Below are 24,779 nucleotides of genomic sequence, written 5' to 3'. Positions count from 1 at the left end.
GATGAACAATGGTGCACTAGATGGCCTTTTATAGCAAATTTCACACCTTAGATCATTGACAACTAAGGCTACAAGTGTTCTTGGATGATCACCAAGTGTCCCTGAGTGCTAGGGGTCGTTTAGGGGGTGCCCATGCTGCCACAATTGCCATATAAGTCGGTTAAAATAGCAAACAGTGCTCTTGTCCCCGTATTCTGCATCTGGCGGTCTTACGCGGCCCGCGTTAAGGATCAGGCTACCTTTACGCGGGTCGCCTGAATCCTATTGTCAGAGCCCGGATCAACACTGCTCGCGCGGCCCGCGTAAGCTCAATCAATACCTTAACGCGGCCCGCCTGAAGCCTTATTTTCAAGATTTTCAAAACTTTTGTAATCATTGACCTGGCCTTTCGGTTTTGAAGGGGTAACTTTGCGATTTGGGCCTCGATTATTTGCGTATAAGGGCCTCGGAACTTCTACCCAACATATTAACCTTTGGTTAATTTATTATTACCCGAAAAGTCACAACTTTCAATGTTTGACGCTTTAACCCCTTTTAACGAATCCGATCATAACTTTCTCGTTTTAAAACGGAACTTCGCGAAATTTAAATCACGCATTCTAGTGAGTATAATTTACCATTACAAAGCCTCGGGTATGCCCAAAGGTCACTCAGAGGTTTAATTTAAACATGTTGACACATTTGGCCCCTGTAGTTTGTAATTCCTCACTTTCTTCCACAATTCATTCCGTATGATCCAAGATTCATTCGTGTGAAGGTACGAGCATCATTTAGGGTTGTTGTACAGTATTTTATCCCTCGTTGACATCTTTAACCCACGAATTTACATACTTTCAATGTTTGTCAACTTTAGTCCTTTAATTAGTATTTAATGCCACGTGTAAACTTAAGACACGTGTCAATACATCATTGGACGCAAGATTTCGAGGTGTTACAGCACGAAAGTAACAAGTAGGCACATGTGTTTCACCCCAAAATATTTAAAAACAGTAAAAGAGGGGACTATGTACTCACTTGATAATGCTTTGAAATCTTGAAATAACAACCAAACAAAGCTAGAAGGATCGCGGAATGAATCAGCACCTAATATAGGTAACTAAGTTAATAAACCGGACCTAAATCAGAAGATCGGATAAAATGAGGTTTCGTAAACCAAATAAGTATTGGAACTCATGTGACATGGTTTAACAAAGCCTACATTCTAAATCGGAACCTATCTTAAGTGCTTATGACCCGTTATGACCCGTTTAAGTAGCTTATGCTACTTTAACGCGTCATTTGCGCAAGAGCGCAAACGAGTAGCCTAACTAGTCCTATGAAGTTATGCGCAAAAAGGGCATTTTGGTCATTTTTCCTAAGGCATATAACTACCTATCATACAACTAAGTAAACTAAGTGACCGTAAGGTATAATCTCGGAAGGTTATTCCCTATACAACTATGGTCACAAAATGTGTTTGGTCGGATCCTAATGATCGACCAAACGGGTCGGGTTCGAAAGTCTAAGCGGCTGTTTAGACCGCTTATCTTACGACTCTATATAAGCACTAAACTAAAAGTGACGAGTTAAACATGTTAAAACATGTTTAACTAAGTTCGAAAACAAGTTTGATATCAAAACAAAGTGTTTTGATACCCAAACATAGTTTCGTTGCAAAATACGCATAAACACATATTTTGACCGAAACTATGACTCGTCACTACGCCTAATCAACGTGGTAATCAGTAGGTATAGTCACAAGGGACTATAACCATCGTGATTACGCTCACGTTGCAAAGTTCAAATGAACTTCGTGTTGACCATTTACTGGTCAAAGCAGAAAGTCAAACATTGTTTGACTTTCACGCTTGAAAAGCAATAATAAGCATGAAAGAAACTTACAAAAGGTCCAAGAAATGAAGAATTTGATCTAAAATACTCAGGTATGAAGCTAAGGCTTCAACTTAGAGTAAAAAATCATATCAAATGTGGGGAATGCAAATGAATCAAGGTGGGTATATATAGTTTTCGGACAACCTTTAGGATCATTCCTCGATTTTTGAGCTTCAATCTTGGACCTCCATGTGTACCCACTGTTTTACAATGCTATGGGTGTCCAAATCCAGTTCATTGTTTGAAGGAAACCATGTACAAAACCCAGAAACCTGCTACTGTTTGAGAAAATAGGTTCTAGTGACCTGGGGGGGATTTACGGGCCGTAAAGGGACCCATACGGTCCGTATGCTCTTTGTTGCTGGCAGTAAGTTTCACAAATTGGCAGAACAGGCCCCTATGACTCCAAACTTGGTTTTTGATTCGTTTTGGCACTTCTAACACCCGTCAAGCCCATTTTTAAGCTCCATAAGGATGTTAAAACATAGGGAACTTGAAATATGCTCAGAAATGTCGCGGATGTCGGTTCGTTTGGCTGTACGGTTACATTATTCGGTTAATTACGAAAGAAATCGTAACAGACGCGAAAACGATCCAAATTGCGAAGCGAATGATGTTTTAGCATTCCAATCACTAAAATATAATATTTTAATGATTACAAAAATTTTTGGATGTACGGATATGTTCAGAACGTAAGATATGCGCGAAAATGCAAAGTTATGCACTTTTTGACGCTTTTAGTCCCTGATTGACCAAAAAGTTTATTTTAGCATACCGAACCCCTCAAAGCCTATTTCTAAGCTATGTAAAGGATATTTAGGGTATGTTTAGCTTATGATCAAGTTCCGAAATGTTCATTATTATACGAATCGGCGTAGTTTCGCAGTTTGTCGCAATAGTCCATGCGATCGAATAAACTTGATTTTGCCATACCAAACCCTTTAAAACTTATTTTTAAGTTATGTAAAGGTTATTTAAGGTATGTTAAGCATATGTTGAGGTTCCGAAGTGGTTTTCGTGTTAAACTGATTACGTTTACGCATCAGTTTGTGTATAACTTTCCAGAAAGCTATGTAGAGTTTGAAATTGAATAAAAATCGAAAAGTGCAAAATGTCAAACATAAATAAACAAATATTGGGATAAAATCACATTGTTTTATTGATAATTGAACAGATTAGAGTTTATACAATGATTACGAGCACATATGTCACAATATGGCCATTATGAATTCGTCGTAATGCCCTTTGTTAACCAATGCTCCTGCGGTTTTCATGGATTTGATGAACCATGTGTGCAAACCGTTTCTTGACCGCTTCAGCATCGTATTCATCGACGATATCCTTATCTATTCGAAGTCGAAAACCGAACACGCGCAGCATCTACGTTTGGTTCTCGAGCTATTCCAGGGGAATCAACTCTATGCCAAGTTCTCCAAGTGTGAATTTTGGCTGGAGGAGGTTCAATTCCTCAGTCACATTGTCAATAGTCAAGGTATTCACATCGACCCCGCAAAGATTGAAGTTGTTAAGAGCTGGGTTACTCCAAAATCACCATCCGATGTTTGTTCATTCCTCGGATTGGCGGGCTATTACCGTCGATTCATCGCTGACTTCTCGAAAATCGTTGTCCCGCTTACTTCCTTGACACATAAAGACAGGCCTTTTGTTTGGGGAACTGAACAAGAGACTGCCTTTCAAACTCTCAAGCATATGCTCTGCAATGCTCCCGTTCCCGATTTACCCGACGGAAACGATGACTTCGTTGTCTATTGTGATCCCTCGAACCTTGGTCTTTGTTGTGTTCTTATGCAACGGGACAAGGTTATCGCCTACGCCTCTCGTCAGCTCAAGATCCACGAGAAGAACTATACAACCCACGACCTCGAGCTAGTCGCAGTTGTTTTTGCGTTGAAAATTTGGCGACACTACCTTTATGGTACCAAGTGTACGATCTTCACAGATCATAAGAGCCTGCAACACATCCTCAGCCAAAAGGAACTGAATATGCGCCAACACTGATGGGTAGAACTTCTCAACGATTACGACTATGAGATCCGTTATCATCCTAGCAAAGCAAATGTCGTTGTCGACGCCCTCAGCAGACGAAGCTATTTGCATAGAGTTCGTAATATCCAAGCCCAGCATCATCTCGAAACTCTTATCCGTGACGCTCAGCATGCTTGTTTCACCGAACGCACCTTGAAGAAAGAAAGAATTCTTGACGATGGGACTCAGTTAGTGAATAAATTGAATGGGATATTCCATTATCTAGACCGAATTTGGATCCCCAAGCATACCAATTTACGATAAATTATGTTGGACGAAGCCTATAAGTCCCAATATTCTATTCATCCTGGTGCCGATAAGATGTACCAGGACCTTCGCTACAAGTACTAGTGGCTGGGCATGAAGAAAGATATCGCTATCTATGTTTCGAAGTGCCTGACATGCTCGAAAGTCAAGGCCAAGCAACAAAGACCCTCTGGCTTGCTTGTGCAACCCAAGATCCCTATGTGGAAATGTGAGAGCATATCCATGGACTTTATAACGAAACTTCCACGTACGCCATCAGGTCACGATAGTATCTGGGTTGTCGTTGACCGTTTGACTAATCCGCTCATTTCCTGCCGATACGAGAAGACTTTAAGGTAGAAAAATTAGCCTGAATCTACACCGATGAGATCATTTGTCGACATGGGACGCCTCGCGACATCATTTTTGACCGCGATGGTCGGTTTACCTCGCGTCTTTGGGAAACGTTTCAATCTGCTCTCGGTACTACGCTAAATCTAAGTAACGCATTCCATCCCCAAACCGACGGTCAGACTGAAAGAATGATTCGTACCCTTGAAGACATGCTTCGCTCATGTGTCATAGATTTCGGTGGTAACTGGGATGCGCACTTACCTTTGGTCGAATTCTCGTACAATAACAGTTATCATTCTAGCATACAAATGGCACCATTTGAGGCTTTATACGGAAGAAAATGTCGATCACCGATTGTATGGCATGAGATCGGAGATGCGCAAATGATCGGTCCTAAGCTGCTACAAGAAACGACTGACAAGATTCTCCAAATTCGAGACAATCTGCTGAAAGCTCGGAGTCGTTAGAAAAGTTACGCCGATAGACGCCGCAAGCCCCTTGAATATGATGTTAGGGATCACATATTCCTAAAGGTTTCACCTTGGAAGGGTGTGATCAGATTCGGCAAGAACGGAAAGCTCGCGCATCGATATGTTGGACCCTTTAAGATTCTGTAAAGGATCGGCAAAGTGGCCTACAGACTCGAACTACCGGAGGGACTTAGCAACGTCCACCCGACTTTCCATGTATCGAACCTCAGAAAGTGTCTGGCCGAGCAGGATTTACAAGTTCAACTTGAGGATCTACAAGTGGACAAAACATTACACTTCGTGGCGAAGCCTGTCGAGATCATGGACCGAGAAACCAAGAAGCTCAGACGTTCACGCATTCCCATCGTGAAAGTTCGCTGGGAAGGCAAACGAGGCGCTGAGTTCACCTGGGAACTCGAAAGCGACATGAAGGCGAAGTATCCACGGTTGTTCGTTACACTAAAGCCTAATTTTGGGATGAAATTCCCTAAAGTAGGGGAGGCTGTAACAATCCGTGTTTCGGAAAGTCAAAGTCATAGTCAAAGTCAAAGGAAGAAAAGATTGCTAATTGCGATCTGTTACTCATTGCTTAACTACGGATTTGACTACCTTGACTTGTAATCAGATCTTGTATTTTATTTGCTTTAGTTGTATTATGTGGAGTATCTATTAATAATCGAGGTTTAATCGAAGCTTATCGCATGTTTTACCGCTTTATTGCTAATCGCATCGCAATCGCGCTCGCAACTTGATATAGATTTTGTATACTATTTTACGTGTGTGTGCTACTTAGGTGTTACTTGTGCATGTTTACTTATTGTTTGGTGGTGATTAATCGAAACGCAATCGCAACTCTATCGCAATGCAACTTAATTGCAAACGCTAAACGTAAGTTATTTAGGATGACTGTATGTTAGATATAGTTTTTGTGTGATTATTATTAATCTATCGCATAGCATAATCGATACTCGCCTAAACGCATCACGACGATCAAAACGCAAAATGAAACGTCAAAACTCAACTTGTTGGACCACTTCAATCGAATGACCATTCGATCGAATGGTCGTCCGATCGGATTGCCATCCGATCGAAGTGACGTCCGATCGATGTGCCATCCGACACTTGCACCCCTCTTCCCTCTTTTGGCAACCTATAAATACCCCTGTCACATCACCAACAGTGATGTGACAGCTCTCTCTCATTCGACCAGCGTTCCAGACCTGTTTTCTCTCGATTTCTCGCGATTCTTGTAAGTTTTCAACTCAAATCATGTACTTCTATGATCTACACACGCTTCTTCTTCATTTTCTCCTTTGAATCTTAACTTTTAACCGTGAAATCAGCGGATTTGAGGTCTTCTAGGATGATGTCATCATGGAGTTCTCATGAACTTCAAGATTTGGCCCCATTCCACCAAGAATAACTCAGATCTGAAGGATTTCCACATGATTAAACAATGTTTTCGCATAGATATAAACATTTTCAAAGTTAAAAGAACTAAAAGATGCTTTCCAACCTTCTTGCAGCTCTTTTACACTCAATGCACTTAAAACCGATAGAATCGGAACCCGTTTAGGCCTCTACTCATTTCTTGGTAAAGTGTCGGACTGAGATCTGATTTCTATCAAAGAGACAACCGATTTCGGATTGAACATGAAGAACCATCAAGAACAGTTGACTGGTCGGATTAGGGTGATTCCTATTCGATCGGACAACTTGGGACTTGACGAGGTTCCGTTGTTTTGTAAGTTTTCATACCGTCTCAAGCAAACCGCAAAACTTTTCAAAATCATCAGAGTTCAAAACGATCAGATCGTCGGGACGGATTGCCGTCCGATCGGATTGCCATCCGATCGAAAGACAATCCGATCGGATTGCACCTGAGGCTCAACACTCAAACACTTTCAGGTTTTTTTTTTCAAGCAATCTGAACATCGAACGGATTGCCGTCTGATCGGATTGCCATCCGATCGAACGACAATCCGATCGGTTGACATTTGGACCTCAACACTTAATCATTTTATAATTTTCAAAGATCAACAGTTTCTAACGGATTGCCATTCGATCGGAAGACCATCCGATCGAGTGACCGTCCTGCTGTGAACTTGTTCTCAACTGAAAAGTCTCGCCAATCGGATCGCTATCCGATCGAACGACTGTTCGATCGATCGACCTGAAAGGTAGAGATACTTCTCTGTTTTCAAAATGCTACAACAAAAACTTCAAAGCCATCATACACAAACACATCCTTCCCGAACGAATGTCAATCCGAACGAATGGCCATCTGATCGGATGACCATCCGAACGGATTGACATCCGATCAAATAACCATCCGATCGGATTACCATCCGATCGGATTACCATTCGACACTTGGTTCTTTTTACCGTTTAACGCGCCGTTCTTCGCTTATGCTATCGTTAACTGTTCAGGCTAATCTCTCAGCGCTCCCTTCAATCCAAGAGAGTGTTTATTTACTTAAAAACAATCTGTGAGTATACTCGTACCCTTTTTGCTTTACGCACCTGTGGGTGTTACATACGTTAATTATTCAAATCACAATTGACACATAACGCAACACTATTTATACGCTGACTGTTATTGCATGTTACGTGTTATTCGATGAATGCTTGTATGTTATGTTAACACGGTGATTGTTGCTTGACACCTTAGCAACGATAGTACTATAGTTTGGACTCGGCACCTATCGTGGGCATGGGTTGTTAAGGGCCTTACTTCACGTGTCCCAGTGGGGATATGAGTTCCGCATTCTACAACTCGCAGTTACGTCTTGCATATTTCTTTGTCGATAACCTACTAGCCTTCACTTTACTACATGTTATATGTTGGTTATACGTAAACTATTTCGAAATCTATTATACTATTAAACTTGTATGCTCACCTTTACACTATGTGTATTGACTTTATTTTAACGTATGTGACAGGTGTTTGAGATGCTAGGATGTTGCTTGCTTTCGTGGAATTGAGTAGGAGAGTCTAGAAACAAAGACAATTTATTTATTTAATCTGAGTTGTCGGAACAATGATTTGCCTAGAGATATCTATGTCTGTAATAATTGATTTACTTGATGGGTTATGGTATGGGACATAATATTAACTACCTGGTAATTTAGTTGTTATGGAATTTCTCTTGGACAATCTGTTTCGCTCAGTGTCGTGCCCCGATGTTTCCGTCATCGGTTGGGGTGTGACACTTGTGACTATACCTACTGATTACCATGTTGATTAGGCGTAGTGACGAGTCAAAGTTTCGGTCAAAATGCGTATTTATGCCAATTTTGCGACGAAGCTATTTTCAGGTATCAAAACACTTTGTTTTGATATCAATTCAGTTTTCTAACTTAGTTAAACATGTTTTAACATGTTTAACTCGTCACTTTTAGTCTAGTGCTTATATAGGGTCGTAAGTTAAGCGGTCTAAACAACCGCTTAGACTTTCAAACCCGACCCTTTTGGTCAATCATTAGGATCCGACCAAACATATTTTATGACCATAGTTGTATAGGGAATAACCTTTCGAGGTTATACCTTATGATCGCTTAGCTTAATTAGTTGTATGATAGGTAGTTTATATGCCTTAGGAAAATGACCAAAATGCCCTTTTTGCGCATAATTTCATTTTAACATATATAACTTAATTTTTGACACTTAAACTGATTAAGCAATATTATTAAGCATGTTAAGGCATATAATACTTGTCATAGGGCTAGTTAGACCGTCCGAACGCGCTTTTGCGCGAAAGACGCGTTAAAGTAGCAAAAACTACCTTAACGAGTCGTAACGGGTCATAAGCACTTAGGATAGGTTCCGTCTTAGAATATAGGCTTTGTTAAACCATATCATATGAGTTCCAATACTCATTTGTTTTACGAGACCTCATTCTATCCGATCTTCCGATTTAGGTTCGGTTTATTAACATAGTTACCTATATTAGGTGCCGATTAATTCTGTGATCCTTCGAGCGTCACTTGGTTGTTATTCCAAGACTATTAAGCAATATCAAGTGAGTACATAGTCCCCTCTTTTACCGCTTTCAAATATTTTGGGGTGATACACATGTGCCTAGTTGTTACTTTTGTGCTTTTCATGTTTTTCATGACATATACTTGCTATATTCACGTAGTACACATATAGTACATGATTTTAATTGACATTTGCTATGTATGTTGACTGAGCATGCTAGCACATTGATTTCATAAACACATTTGTTGCATATGTTTACTCAGCATATGGACACATTGATTTACATTACATTTCTGCTGCATATGTTTACTCAGCATATGGGCACATTGATTTACATGACATTTCTACTTCGTATGTTTACTTAGCATACTTAGTACATGGTTTTCACATAACATGCTTACATTGGTTATGAAATTTGGTATGTTTAACGGGACAAAAATACGTTCATCAACATTGATCACGCTGCTCGGTAGTATGTAGCGGTACCATAGGAATTGACAACTCTCGTTCCTGGCTTCCTAGGTTTGTTTGGAAGTAAGGAATGACAGAATCCGATATACATAATTGATAAGTCTTTAACTTGTTAAGGGTTTGTCCGACAGTCGTAAGGCTTGAATGTATGCGATAAACATTACTGCATAAGTGTGTGTATCCATAAAGCATTCGTCTTGCAAAACATAACTTTTGATTTAAACTACGGTTCATTCAAAGACATTGTTTGTACATGACATTGGTTTCACATGACATTTGATTATACATTGACATATACATGTGGTTTGAGTAAATACTTTTTATTCACCATACAAGACATTGTTGTTACTTGACATTTGCTATACAATACATGATTATACATGACATTGAAACATTAAACATTGTTATACATGAACATTTGACATTAGTTTGAACATGACAATTTTGATGGTTTATTGGTAAGTGATTTAAATAACAAGGCGTGTGTAATATGATAAAAGCATGGTGGATACGCCGCTGGTACTTCCTATTTATAAGTGCTTTTATGATATTACATATCGTAGCGTTATCTGAATCATTTTGACAAAGACATTATACATTTTCTACAAATGACATATTTTCACAAGACATTGTTTTACAAACGACATATTTTATACAAACTCATTTTTACTTGGTTATTTATTTGACCATGCATTATTCTTTTATATCATCTGATTTCTTATCGATTTTCGTATGATTTATAAAAGAAAACATTTTATAAGGTTCATGACTACTTTTTGTTAAACATTTCTTTTAACTTACAAGTCATGAATCCTGCATCAACAAAACCTATGTATCTCACAGGCATTTTTATGCTGACGTACCTATTTTCACATGTTTTTTCAGGAGCTAATACATGATAAGGATCGTGAAACACTTAGGCGGACTCGGGCCTTAGTGACTTAAAAGATGCAAGAATACTTATGTTATGTTTTCTTTGTTTTAAGACAATGTAATCACTTTAATTCTAATAAAACTAAACTTTGAATGCAATGGTTGTGAAACAATAATTCTGTCGCTCCATTCCCCGACGTTTCCACCGCGGTTTGTTGTTTTACGCGGTCGGGGTGTGACAATCGTCGGAGACGCCGTAGATGGCGGTTGGGTTTTCAAATCGTCGTTGTTTTAGTAGAACAACCTTTGGCATCGCCCTTGATCTGTAGAACAAGCCTCACTGTCACATTCTCCTTTAGCTGGAAAAACCGGTCATCACCATATTCATTGGTACCACCGCCGCTGTTATTAAGAAGTGGTGGATTTGGATTTTACAGGATTCTTTATGTGGATTGGGTAAGTATTGACTAGCTATGATATTGTTTCTAGGGTTTTTATATGAGGCTAGATTATGCATTTTTCTTGCAACGGTTAGGGATTATCCATCCTGTTACAATGTTTGGGGCTGGAAAGAGTTAGCTACACATATAACCATGGTGAGATTAGGGTTTGGGGATGTTCAAATGAAGAAGATGAATGATGGGTATGTTTTTATTAAAGGGTTTATAAGTGGCTAGATGAATTGACATAAATGCCCCTCATGTGAGGGGCACATGATCAGGTTTTAACTGAATAAATGGATGGAGTTAGTAAAGAGGGCCAAAATGGTTAGAAAATCAGACGTTGGGGGCTCATATATTAAAAGATTCTTTTTCAGGCTAAAAAGGTAAAAGTGATATAACTACAAGGGCCAAAATCGTATTTTACTCTTTTAATAGTTATATATCTATATTTGAGACATCAGGTAATAAAAACAAGAATAATGTGACTCGATCAGCAGGTTCTATTTTGATACGTTATCTTCGTTTTATAAAAGTAGAGAGTTCAAATGAAAAGAATTAAAAATTAAGAATAAAAAGAAGAAATGATACAAAGGTAATTTGAACAAATTATTTAATGAGTCTATTAGTTATTTTTTGCTATTCAAATTAATGAACTCTAGTAATTTAATGAGCTTATCTTATAAAATAGTTGTGCACCTTATACAATAAAAACAATCATGCACATGATCTTACATTTTCAGCGTTTCCTACGCCATTAAAACAATATTTTGGTGCAGGATACAGAATGTGTAGGACTCAAACACTTTTAAGTAATTTTGCGACTCGTAATAAAATATATGTAGGACACAAAATTTTTAAATAATTTTGTCACTTCTAATAAAATTTGTGTAGGAGCCAATACATTAATGATAGTGAAAGGGGAATTTATGGTTGCATTAGAGCATTCACATCCAATCCATCAAATTATACATACATTCCACTAAAAAACAACTCCTATATCAATATATTTCCACTAAAAACAAATACTTTTTCTCTCTCCTTTCAATTAAATAATATTATCATTACATTTTTCTCTAACTTCCACTCACAACCACTTTCAAAATATATTAAAAAATTATAACGAGTGAACAGTGTCCCCCCAAATATACAGATGAACAGTAACATTTTCTCTCTCCTCTACTCACAACCACTTTTTATACCTTTTATAATATAAAAACCACTCCTCACATAATTTGATGGTTAGGATGTGAATGCTCTTAATAAGATTTGAGTAACTCTTTAAAATAGTTATTAATGTTCTACATCAAAATGTCTATACTACTCTTAGTAATTAAAGTATTAATTAAAAGTGGACAAAATGATATCTTGATTCATAACCATTGATAAAAAAAATATAGGGTCTAGATTAATTTATTTTTTCTTCTTTTAAGAAGATTTTTCTCAAATGAATCCCTGGGTTTATCATTCATTGTCATCTTTTATATATTTTAGATTTACTCTGGGATTAAATTTACGTCACATAGAAATTAAGTTTAACTGAAATGCAACATAATTACATTTTTAACAATATAGAGCTTTTAGCAAGTATGTTTACCAAAAAGATTTTTCTGATACATTCAAATATGAATAAAATGTTAAATCAGTTTCCAATGTTTTAGATATGACCTTAATTTATAACTTTAAAACAGAACTTATATGTCAAAAATAATATATTTGTTTGTGATATAATTAAAAATAATAGAATGCCATATCAAATATTAATTTTTGTTGATGACTGGTCTACCGAACCACTAAGATTAGTTAAACCTAATCCCCACACCTCACATTCAAAATCTTTTATACTAGTGATTCTACATATACAAATTATATAGGTTTTAAAATAATTCGCACCCTACAAGTTTTAAAATATTTCTGAATTTAATTACAAACTTTTTGCTTCTTCAAAAGCAATAGCAATTTCACTCACGGAATCTGGATTTGTTTTGTCCGTGATCAGTATATATTATCGACTATATTCACATGATCCAATTCATATTTTCCGTTAATGGATAACTTATGACATAAGGTAAACTTTGGGTTTCGAGTTCACACAAGTTTAATCGACACATATAATAATTTTATAACAAAGATGGTGTGATTGAACTTGATCCATTACCAAATATTAGATTAATAGATAAGGTGTATACATTATATTGTATTTTAACAAAAGTTTCATACTTCTTAAAGTCAAAGTATGTGCATGTTACATTGGAGCAAACCTAGTCTTATGTCAATTATTTGGGTGCCCAATCTGTGAGAGGAAGAACCGAAGAACTGGGATATTGATTTATAGATTATTAATATTTTTGAAAAATGAAAAGTGAAAATCAATAAGGTCAAAGGTATAACAATATTTGAAGCATTTTATTGTGATAAACAAACGAACAAAATTATCAGGTATTTGTACTATGTTTATAAATTTTCGAGTAAATTATGATTTTGGCCCCTGTGGTTATATCATTTTTACCCTTTTAGTCCAAAAAGGAATCTTCTAACATCCAAGTCTCCAACGTCTTTTTTTCTAACACTTTTGGTCTCTAACACTAACCCTATCCATTTACCTGGTTAAAAACTTGTCATGTGCCCCTCACATCAGGGGCATTTATGGCAATTCACCTATTATCTAACAAACAAACACAACTTTTCTCTCTTCTCTATCTCTCTGAATCTAAACTTCCACCACCACCTACTTCTACCACAACCACCATCACCACCTCCTTCCGCCACCACAACCACAACCATCACCACATCTAATTTGTGGTCTGATGTTTCAGACTATTAATATCCGCTTAAGATGTAGTCGGTTCCTGAGTGTGCACTTCAACAACATCTTCCTCAAAATCTTTATATTCCTCCTAGTTAATTAACATCAGCGAGCAAAGCAGACCAATTGGGCAGAACATGTTTAGTTTTGGCAGCTATTCGTTTTGTTTCTTCCACAAAACCTTTTATCCGCAAATCCGATAGAAGAGGGCCAAAACTAACAGGAGGTTTTGCTATTTTGTTGTTCCAAAGCTCCTTAATTTTAACACCTACAGCTTTAGGGTTCGCACACTTGTACCCCCAGGAGCCAGCCCTGCCTCTTGTATCAATTTCATGTCATGAGCGATTTTTTAGGCACGAATTTAGGTTAATTCATCCTCCATAGAGAGATGAACAATGTGGGAGTTCAAATTTGCTACACCAGCCACTTGAACAATACCAGTTGAGGTCGGAATCGATTCACCTTAGTTGTTTGATGCACTAGCACTATACACAATGACTTTAGGTGCTGAAATTGGTTCAATTGCACAGCTTGACGAGATTGTGATACCGATTGGACCTTTAATCTTTTCAAAGAAGGCACAAGCTCCCTGAAAAGTTCCCAGATTTGGGTATCCACCTCTATCAGAAGGTGCGGCGCATGAAACCCCCACATATGGGGCTGAGGTTTTGTTAGATGTGGCGATGGTGGAAGGAGGTGGTGGTGGTGGTGGAAGTTCAGATTCAGAGAGAGAGAGAGAGAGAGTAGTGAATAGGTGAATGACAAGTTTTTAACCAAGTAAATGGATGGGGTTAGTGTTAGGTGCCAAAAGGGGTTAGAAAAAAATGACGTTTGGGGCTCAGATGCTAAAAGATTTTTTTTGGGGCTAAAAGGGTAAAAATGATATAACCACAGGGGCCAAAATTGTAATTTACTCTAACTTTTCGATACTTAACATAATAGGGATGGGATCGGTACAGTATCCATACATATACTTGTATCCGTACCAAAAATACCAGTTTCATAGTTGAAGAAAACTAGGTACTACTATACTTAATATATTGGTATGGTACCAGTACTGGTACGGACGGGTATTGGTAAGAATATTTCAGTACGGTACAGGTTTTGGTTCAATCGTCGTTCTGATCAAAAGTCATAAAAAACTGTTTGTAATTTGGAAAAAAAAAACATAACTCCGTTAAGTTTTTTAACGGGGGACCGATGTAGGAAAAATAGGTGAAATGTGGGACTAGTGGAGGAAATATTTAAAAGTGGGACTGTCAATGACCTTTGACCTCTAGTTGGGATTATTGCAGGCCAATTCCCCCTTTTTTAAAAAAAATTGTTGTGGCTAAAACAAACTTATTAGTCACTATATAATTAATAGAAATGACCACACTCATAGTAAAATCATGTTGCCGTTGCTACCCTTTAACCACAGTTATTGGACAAAATTCTTAGTCCTAGCAAGACCCTTTAGCCACACATTTATGAGCTACGACCACACAAAAGTGAATGTGGCCGTATGATACCTACGATGACTCGACTTTTGGTCACATTTGAGTTGGAAAAAAGAAATGTGGCAAAAGATGCATAATCACATTTTTTTATGTGGCCGTAAGCCTTTTTTTTTTTCACTTAGTGTATGTAGTCCACTCTTGGAAAATGCATCCACAACAAAGAAACATGAGGTATTTATTTAACATTAAAGGTTGATACAAATCTATTTAAAAGATTCTGGAATGAGGTATTTATTTAAAAAAAATTATTATCTAAATGGTATATAAAAATCGTAAAATGTTACAAATTAGGCGACGAAGATTCACTGTCACAACTTCAAGAAAACATCTCGCAAAATTAAAGACATCCTGTAACAGTCAACATCGAAAAACATAACATCGTCAGTAGTCTCTCACTCTATGTATTATTGTCTTGCGAAATGCATGTAAAAAAAAAGCGTGACGTAGATAATCGGTGTTTCACTGTTTCCACATACACACTAAACATACGTTATGCTCATGGGTAAAAAGAAAGTGAACCACGTAGAAATGCTCTACACCCATAACACATAATTTTCGATTTGTCTCCATTTTCAAAAGGATGCTAAGCCCAAGGTAAAACTTAAAAAGTTAGCCCTATGTAAAGAAAATAATGTAAATTGGGCCTTAAAAATTTTAGGCCTAAAATCCAAACCTTTTACATCTTCTCTGAGTCCATGGCGAAGGCTAACGAGTAACGACATAACTAGAGTGACAATCGTAGTAAATAGGGCTGTAAACGAACCGAACGTTCAGCGAACAGTTCGTGAATCGTTCGGCGGGAAGTTCGTTTATGTTCGTTCGATAAGCTTAACGAACGAACACGAACAAAAAATTCCGTTCGATAAGCTTAACGAACGAACACGAACAAAGGTCTTGTTCGTTCGACTGCGTTCGTGAACGTTCGATAATATGTTCGTTCGTTTATGTCCGTTCGTGTTCGGTTTTCTATGCTTATTTTTCTTAAAGTTTTTAATGTTTTATTAATTTTTTACTTTCCCCATATGTATTTCCCTCTCTCTGGCCCTCTCCCTCTTTGATATCACGCTCCTTCTTTCAGCCTATCTCCAATCGATTAAACCCAATATCATCCATCCCTTTAATCTTTAAATGGTTATATTTATTTTCTTTGTGTGAAATGTTTAAGATTAACGTTGCCTTTTTAATTTCCAAAATTAAAGTTCAATTGTGTTTGTTTGCGTTCGTGGTTAGTGTTCACGAACTGTTCGCGAACAACCAAAATTCCTTAACGAACGAACACGAACACAAATTTTTGTTCGTCATGTGTTCGCGAACAGTTCACGAACATCCAAAATTACTTAACGAACGAACACGAACATAGCCTTGTTCGTGTTCGTTTGGTTCGTTTACAGCCCTAGTAGTAAACATACATGATACTTTATTTTGTTGCAATTAATAAGCTTCTTTTTTTAATTTATGTGTTGTTTGAATCTTTTTAAAGTGTATTGTGTCCACTAGGGCTGTTCAAATCGTTCATCGCTCATCGCTTTCTTGCCGATTCCTCGGAATATGCTCGCTCAGTTTGGTTCAATTTGCAAATGAGCCAAGCATGAGCAAAAGTCAGTTCGGCTCGAATTAATTTTTATTAATTTATTACATATATAATTATATATGCACACACAAATTACATGTATATTCATATTTTAACACATACCGCTCTATTAGATTTTGACCACTATACTCAAATATACAATTATATTTATCCAAACTAGCCTAAGCATACCAATAACAAATTTAACACTAAATTTAAAACTAAAATTTTAAGTCGTGAAGCGACAGTATTTGACATCTTTCTCTCATCAATCGTCCCTCGCTCTCACCATACGCATCACCTGCCTTAACCAAAGCCTCATCCTCGGACGATCCAACCCCAATCTTATTGTCATCCTCGGACAGTTGGACCTTAGTTGTGACCCGATAACGGAGACATCAACAGAAACATGCTAAATCTATGGTTGTCCAAATTACTCGTCGCTCGCACGGAAATTTATGCGCTCAAATATGATCGTTCGGATTTCGCTTGGTTGTAAACGAGCCAACCACGAGCAAAGGTCCACTCGGTTCGGATGGGCTTGTGAACAGCCCTAGTGTCCACCACCAACACTATTATTATTACTGTGAGTCCAAGGGCCCACTGTACCCACTGTAGGTATTTAAGTTTTCATATTTGTGTGTAGCGCGACGTAAACGATATAGAACCTAGGCTAACTCGGATACCATGTTATAATATGAAAGACTCAATTGATTATTATTGAATAAAGAGTTACAATATATAGAGTCTTTCGTATTTTAACATAATCAAAGCTAGCCTAGGCTCTATATCGTTTATTCAAAAATAATATCAGTTTATATAAGACTAAAAAACATAGTATTAAACTACCAATATAAAAAGAAAAATAAAAGATATATAAGATACCAAACCAATATAAAAAGAAAAATAAAAGATGGAAAATTATTCGACGTAAGAGATCGACTCAAACTCGGTTAGAATTTATAAACAAGCTAATCTTTTTTTTTAACAACAAATTTGGATCATTGATAGATCACTAGAATATCATCGTGCCACCAACGGAACCACCCGATCATATCCATCTCCACTAGACATAATGCCTATGTAAGATTAAATATATTTTATGTTATATTTAATCTAGTAGTCATTATAATCATTTACATTATATGGATCAAAATATATAACAATCTATTAAATAATTAGTTGGTAATTGTTGATGGCCTAATTACCCTTATTAACTAATTAGGGTTTCCTCTTGGGTGCATATATAAGGAGACTTATGTAGAGGTTCTAATGGTTAGACAGATAACCTAATTCTCATAACATCAATTCGACCTCCTCTCCATAGCCGATTCCCCTTTATCGGTTTTCTTCATCGCCATCATTAGATTGCACCCTAAGGAGGAACCAGATCAAGCTGACAATCATGTCAAACACTGTTGCTGCATCTCCATCTGGATTCTCTGCTGGCCTATACTGATACAATCAAAGGTATGTTTTCATATTTTCCATTATGTCTAAACAGAACTGATCAACATGTGGTATCAGAGCATATGTTGATTAGTCAGTTCTGTTTTGTATCCATAAATCTGGTATAAAACTAGAAAACTGTCTTGAAAACCCTAATAAAATTCCGTTTTGCCATCTGAAATCTCCATCACGGATCTAGGTTTTATCATCTCGAATGCATATCGGATCATTACAGATCATTACGGATCATTACGAATCATTACGGATCTGGGGTTTTTATCATTACGGATGAATGTTTGAATATTTTATCTTAGGGTTCATCACATGTTCATAAGAAAATTCGAAAAATTCCTTTAGTTTTGGAATAAAGTCGGATTATAGGGTGTTTGTTTCTGTTTTGATCTATTTTAATCTACTTAAGTTTTTTCGAAATCTGTTATCATTATTAATTGATATAATTTTCGAAATAAACAGATAAATATAATTAATATCTAAACAGAAACTTAATCCCATAATCCCTAAGATTTCGGATTTAAATCTTATCAATTAATAACTGCTTAAATTAAGGATTGTGTGGCTTGAGGAACACATCTCGGATGAATCCGAAATCATCAAGGACTGATCATTCCGGATGAACTTATGCTCGTCCATCACAGATCAATAACTGCTTGAACATTTCGGACTTAGCATCACGGTTCATTTCGGACTAAGCATCATCATCCGAAATCATCCGAAATATATCTGAAATCATCCGAAATGACTCGACTTACGCGTCTTGGACACATCCGAGATCATTCGAAATCATCCATTTCGGATAGTCCGAAATGAATCGAAATCATCATCTCGGATGAATCCAAGACAAGATTCATCTGAAATCATGAGTGTTCATAAAATTTCAAGACTTATTCGAAATCCTGTTACTTTATTGAGCAGTTAATGTGAACTAAATTTTGGTTCGGGGCTCAGCCCCGAACCCCTTGCGGGGGCACGCTGTCCCCCTGCAACCCCAACAAACTCACCGCGGAGTTCGATCCGCGCTAACAAGTGGCTTGTTACTAAATAATTGGTTTTGTAAATACTTAGTTAATTAATAAGGATCAAATAATATTTTACAAAACCAAAATGGCTTTACTCGAATGGGCTTCTGATGTATCATTTTCTGGCCAAAGCTGATTTGATACGTATACTTATCGTTCAAGTATTACGAAAGCTATGTTAAGTGTGCATCATAAACATGAATGTCTTAATATCTGGCCAAAGCTGATTTAATTCCTTCATAGATAGCATACTTAACAAGTGCATAACTAAAGTGATTGTCTCAATTTATGGCCAAAGCTGATTTGTTACAATCATTTTGCACACATGCTTAAATGATTACACTTCTGGCCAAAGCTGATTTGTCTTCGTTTAAGTAGAACTTTAAATAAGTATATTATTTTGATGTTAGTAATAGACATATCACAACCTCTTAATGATCCTTCTTTAATTTTATGATCATTTCGTCTGCCTATTTTTTAGTACCTGTTAGGACTGGATTTTTATGACTTATGATCCTTACATGTGATCCTAACCAGTGATCCTTGTTTCTTTGGCAGATAGTGATCCTCAGAAGAGTTCCAGGATCAGGATCACGGAGTATCCTAGGGATCCTCATACTAACGGTTGTTCTCTTTGGATTTAATGTTGTCTTGCAGGAATTTCGAGTAGGATCCGCTCTTCACAACGTAAACAAGGAACCTGTCACGCTACTTTGGCATGTGCATAGTCAAAGATGGACGTTGTGGACGATATGGAAACTCAGCATAATTTAAGGGCGATAATTTAGGCTAGATTTACTTCTATTCCTAAAGGGGTAACGAGCTAATAGTTAGGTTATTTACCTAAATTACGAACATTTACACTTGTATAAGTAGCACTCTTCCACATTCGGAAGACACAACACACTTCCCACACGCTTTGACACACGATACTATAGTGATCCTTGTACTTAGCTCGTTACCATCCGAAGTTGTAACCTTTATTTGTTATATTGAAGTTTGGTGATCGGTAGTTTCCACCACCCGAGGTTTTTTATGCCGGAGATCATTCATTGATCAAGGGCTTTTTCCTCGTATAAATCCTTGTGTCACTTGTGCATTTTACATTTAAGTGATCCTTCACTTTGTTCATCATACCAAGCATCATTCCCCGTTTACATAAAGTTTGGTTGCATTATCTTTAAGTGATTTTTGACCAAAACAGTTTGGCGCCCACCATGGGGCAATTGGTGCTTCATTCATAAGAAAACTTTTCTGTTGGTGATCATTCCGGAAGTGAAGCATGGCTTCATCGTTGAAGAATACTTCCACAGCGATGTCTGCAATCAATTCATCTAATGGCATTCCACCTTTGCCTCCACCACCAGCTGGATCTCAGAAAAATGCTGAGAAGAGACCAACTCCTATCTCCTCTAAACCATCATCTTCTGCTCTAACTTCTTCTGTTCCCAGTACTAGTGATATATTTACTTTGATTTTGCAGATGAGGGATCGTATGCAGCAGCAGGATGAAACTAATGACAGGATCCTCAGAGAAATCGGAGATCTCAAAAGGCAAAAGAAAACGGCAGAGGATCATTCCCCACTGATGCCCAAATCTTTGAATTTTGATACTCCAATGATTACTTCTCAGCCATCAGAGGTCCCAGGCATTCAACATATGGGTGGATCAAGAGGAGTACATTTCGGCCCAGCAGCAATGACTCAGGCACCAGGATCATATTTCCAACCGGCAGGATCCTACACTCAGCATATGGGATCCCTCATGAGTTTAGGATCCTCCTTTGTTCCAGGATCATCCCAGGTTCAAGGATCCTCCTTTGTTCCAGGATCATCCCAGGTTCAAGGATCCTCCTTTGTTCCAGGATCATACCAGGTTCAAGGATCCTCCTTTGTTCCAGGATCATCCCAGGTTCAAGGATCCTCCTTCGTTCCAGGATCATCCTAGGTTCAAGGATCCTCCTTCGTTCCAGGATCATCCCAGGTTCAAGGATCCCTTCAGATACCAGGATCCTTGAAGAATTTGCAAACAGGAAGTCTAGATGTCCATCAAGGAGATTTTATTCCAATGCAAACCATTGCTTCCACTGGTCCCTCCATCATCCCAGAATCCCAGCAACATGGATTCACATCCAATGTTCCTAACTTGAACCCGATGGGAGGTAACACTTTTAATAATTCTTATACCACTAACCATGGATTCATGCAGGATACAGGTATCAATCATGCTATGGCCAGAGAACTACAAAAACTGAAGGATATGATATCAAGTGTCCCAGGGGTAGTCAAACCTATCCCGGAGATTGCAGATGGAAGCCATAAGGTATCTCGTTTTGCACCACCAATCTGTGATGCTGAGATACACAAAAGGTTCCACATCCCTACTATGAAGCTGTATGATGGTACAACGGATCCTGAGGAACACATAGCACAATACAGGGAAAGGATGGAGATCAATCCAATTCCAGAAAAGCTAAAGGAAGCATGCCTATGTAAAGGATTTGGATCCACTCTTACTGGATCAGCTCTTAAATGGCTGCTAAGTCTTCCCCCTTATTCTATTACTTCGTTTGCTAACTTAGTTAACTTATTCAATAACCAATTTTCTTGTAGTAGAAAATTTGAACGATTAACTAGTGATTTATATAGGGTAACTCAGGGTCATAATGAATCATTAAGGGATTATATAACCAAATTCAGTAAAGAATCCTTGGACATTCCCAACTTGGATATGGCCACAGCTGTTGAGGCCTTCAAAATGGGATTGCTTAGGGATTCACTGTTCTATGATGATCTTGTTATGACACCATGCAGGAACCTAGATGAAGTAAGAACTCGTGCACTCAGGTTCATCCGGCTAGAGGATGACAAAAGGATCCAGGAAAGACAAGTAGGATCCTCAAAACAAGAAAAGCAAGGATCCTCTTTCAAAAGCAACAGATTCAAATCCTACAATAGGAATGACAACCAGAACGTGCACGCCGTTGACCAAGAAGAGGATGATGAGGATTATCCTCCGATTTCTGAATATTGTTTTTCCGTTGATAATCATGAACTAATCCTTGCAATGCAGAATCTAGGAGAAAAAGCCAGATGGCCCAGAAAAAACGACAAACCAACTGGAACTAAAGACAAATCGAAGTGGTGTGCATACCATGAGGATTTTGGGCACTTAACCGAAGAATGCATCGCGTTAAGAAAGGAAATTGGATATCTGCTAAGCAAGGGGCATCTAAAAGAGTTGCTGGGAAGAAAAAAGCAAAGGACTCAGGATCCTGAGAGGATCCCTGAGAAAGCTCCAGCTCCTCCGGCAGATGCACAAGTAATCAACTTTATTTCTAGAGGATCAGACATATGTGGTACATCCTTCTCGGCAGCTAAAAGGCATGCAAAGGAAGCTAAAATGGATAACGGAGAAAGACCTATTCGAACATCAAGTGTCTCGGAAGGAAAAGTTATAACCTTCGATGAGGATGATAGAATTAACATCCAGGATCCTCATCATGATAGTCTAGTCATCACTCTCTTTATCTCTAACCATTTTGTCCGCAGGATCCTTATTGACGGAGGAAGCTCAGTGAATATTATCCAACTTGATGTTCTGAAGAAGATGGGTATCCCTGAATCAGATATCACTCCAAGATCCTCCGTGCTTGTGGGATTTAGTGGCGAAACTAAGAAAACCCTGGGGGACATCAAACTCCCAATTTATGTGGAAGGATTACATAATTATCAAAAATTTTGTGTTATTGACTGTTTGTCTTGTTGTAATGTCATCCTTGGCAGGCCCTGGATACACGATATGAAGGCAGTCCCATCCACCTACCATCAATATGTGAAGCTCCCTAGCCCATGGGGAATAATCAAGATCGATAGTGATCAGCAGGAGGCTAAGGATTGTTACACCTCGTCAATGAAACCAGCCTCGAAGCCAAGGGAGCAATAGCAATTACAGTATCCTCCAAGGAATGTCTTGGAGGCGAGAGAGCAGGATGTGGACGAAATCCTTTTGGATCCTAATGATCCTGAATCAAAAATCTATATCGGATCAGGGATCCTTAGCAAGATGAAAGAAGACATAGTATCCTTCCTCAAAAGAAGAAAGTCTACCTTTGCATGGAAACATGAGGATATAACAGGTATATCTAAGGATATTATAACTCATAAACTTGGCATTGACAGGACAATCAAACCAATCCATCAAAAAAGGAGGAAGTTTGCACCGGAAAGAAATGCCATTATCCAGGAAGAAGTAGAAAGATTACTTCGAGCAGGTATGATTAGAGAGGTAAAATATCCAAAATGGCTAGCCAATGTGGTTGTTGTTCAAAAGAAAAACGGAAAGTGGAGGGTATGTGTCGATTTCACTGATTTAAATAAGGCATGTCCCAAGGATCCTTTCCCATTACCCCACATTGACTCCATGGTGGATGCAACGGCGGGTCATGAACTGTTAACCTTTATGGATGCATCATCTGGATTCCAACAAATTCAGATGGAACCATCTGACCAGGAGGATACGGCTTTTATGACCCCAACCGGTTTATATTGTTATATTGCTATGCATTTTGGATTAAGAAATGCAGGTGCAACATATCAAAGGCTGGTGAATATGATGTTCAAAGATCAAATTGGACAAACTATGGAAGTATACATAGACGATATGGTAGTAAAGTCAAAGAAAGCTGAGGATCACCTAAGGGACTTGGGGGAAGCATTTGATATCCTTGATAATTATAACATGAAGCTTAACCCTTCAAAATGTCACTTTGGTGTTAAAGCAGGTAAATTCTTAGGATATATGGTGTCACACCCCAACCGATGGCAGAAACATCGGGATGAGACGAAATAGATTGCAAGAGACTTCATAACGCTATTTATGTCGAGGATTTAATAATTACTTTTTTTTTGAATCGATTGAACCAGAATATAACAAAGTTGAATAACGACAAGTGTAAAAGAACTAAAATTTCATTTCATTAATAACGGTTTAATACAAGGCTTGGAAACAAAATACAACATGTTTGAAAATAAAATACAGTACAACAAGTATTAAAGTTTAAATGTGTTTCTAGGCAATCCTACTAGATTCCTTGCATCATCAAAATCCTACAACATGTATTAAAAGCATAGATCAATACAAAAGTACTGGCGAGCATACAAGTTTGAAAAAAAAAGATATGAGTATAAAAGTTTGTCTCAAATCCAACATGTTAAACTTACATTCAAGTTGTAACTAGCATACATAAACAACCTAAGCATAACAAATAGCATGGATCTACAAGTTGAAACTAGCATACATAAATAGCCTAAGCATAACAAATAACATGTATGATGGATTGAGTGGTTGAATGCGTTTGATTGTGTATATTGTGAATTTTGTTAATTGATACATGTTACACCCAAAAATATATTAAAGCGTAAAAGGGTCAAGTATGCTCACATTGATTGCGTTGCGATTTCTTGTAATAACGCACGAGTAAAGATGGAGAATCCAAGAGAATGAACCAGATACGTTTATCCTAGATATTAGAATACCGCAACGATCTCGTTAAATAAAATTCCTAACATTCATTGTTTCCATAATAAAAGAATTAAAATATATAATTCATTTTTTTTATTAATAACTTATGGTAAAAGAGATAAAATATGTTTCTTTTTAAT

Source organism: Helianthus annuus, chromosome 15 (genome assembly GCF_002127325.2).
Source record: "Helianthus annuus cultivar XRQ/B chromosome 15, HanXRQr2.0-SUNRISE, whole genome shotgun sequence".
In the NCBI taxonomy this organism is placed as follows: domain Eukaryota; kingdom Viridiplantae; phylum Streptophyta; class Magnoliopsida; order Asterales; family Asteraceae; genus Helianthus; species Helianthus annuus.
Note: the sequence above shows the minus strand (reverse complement) of the source record.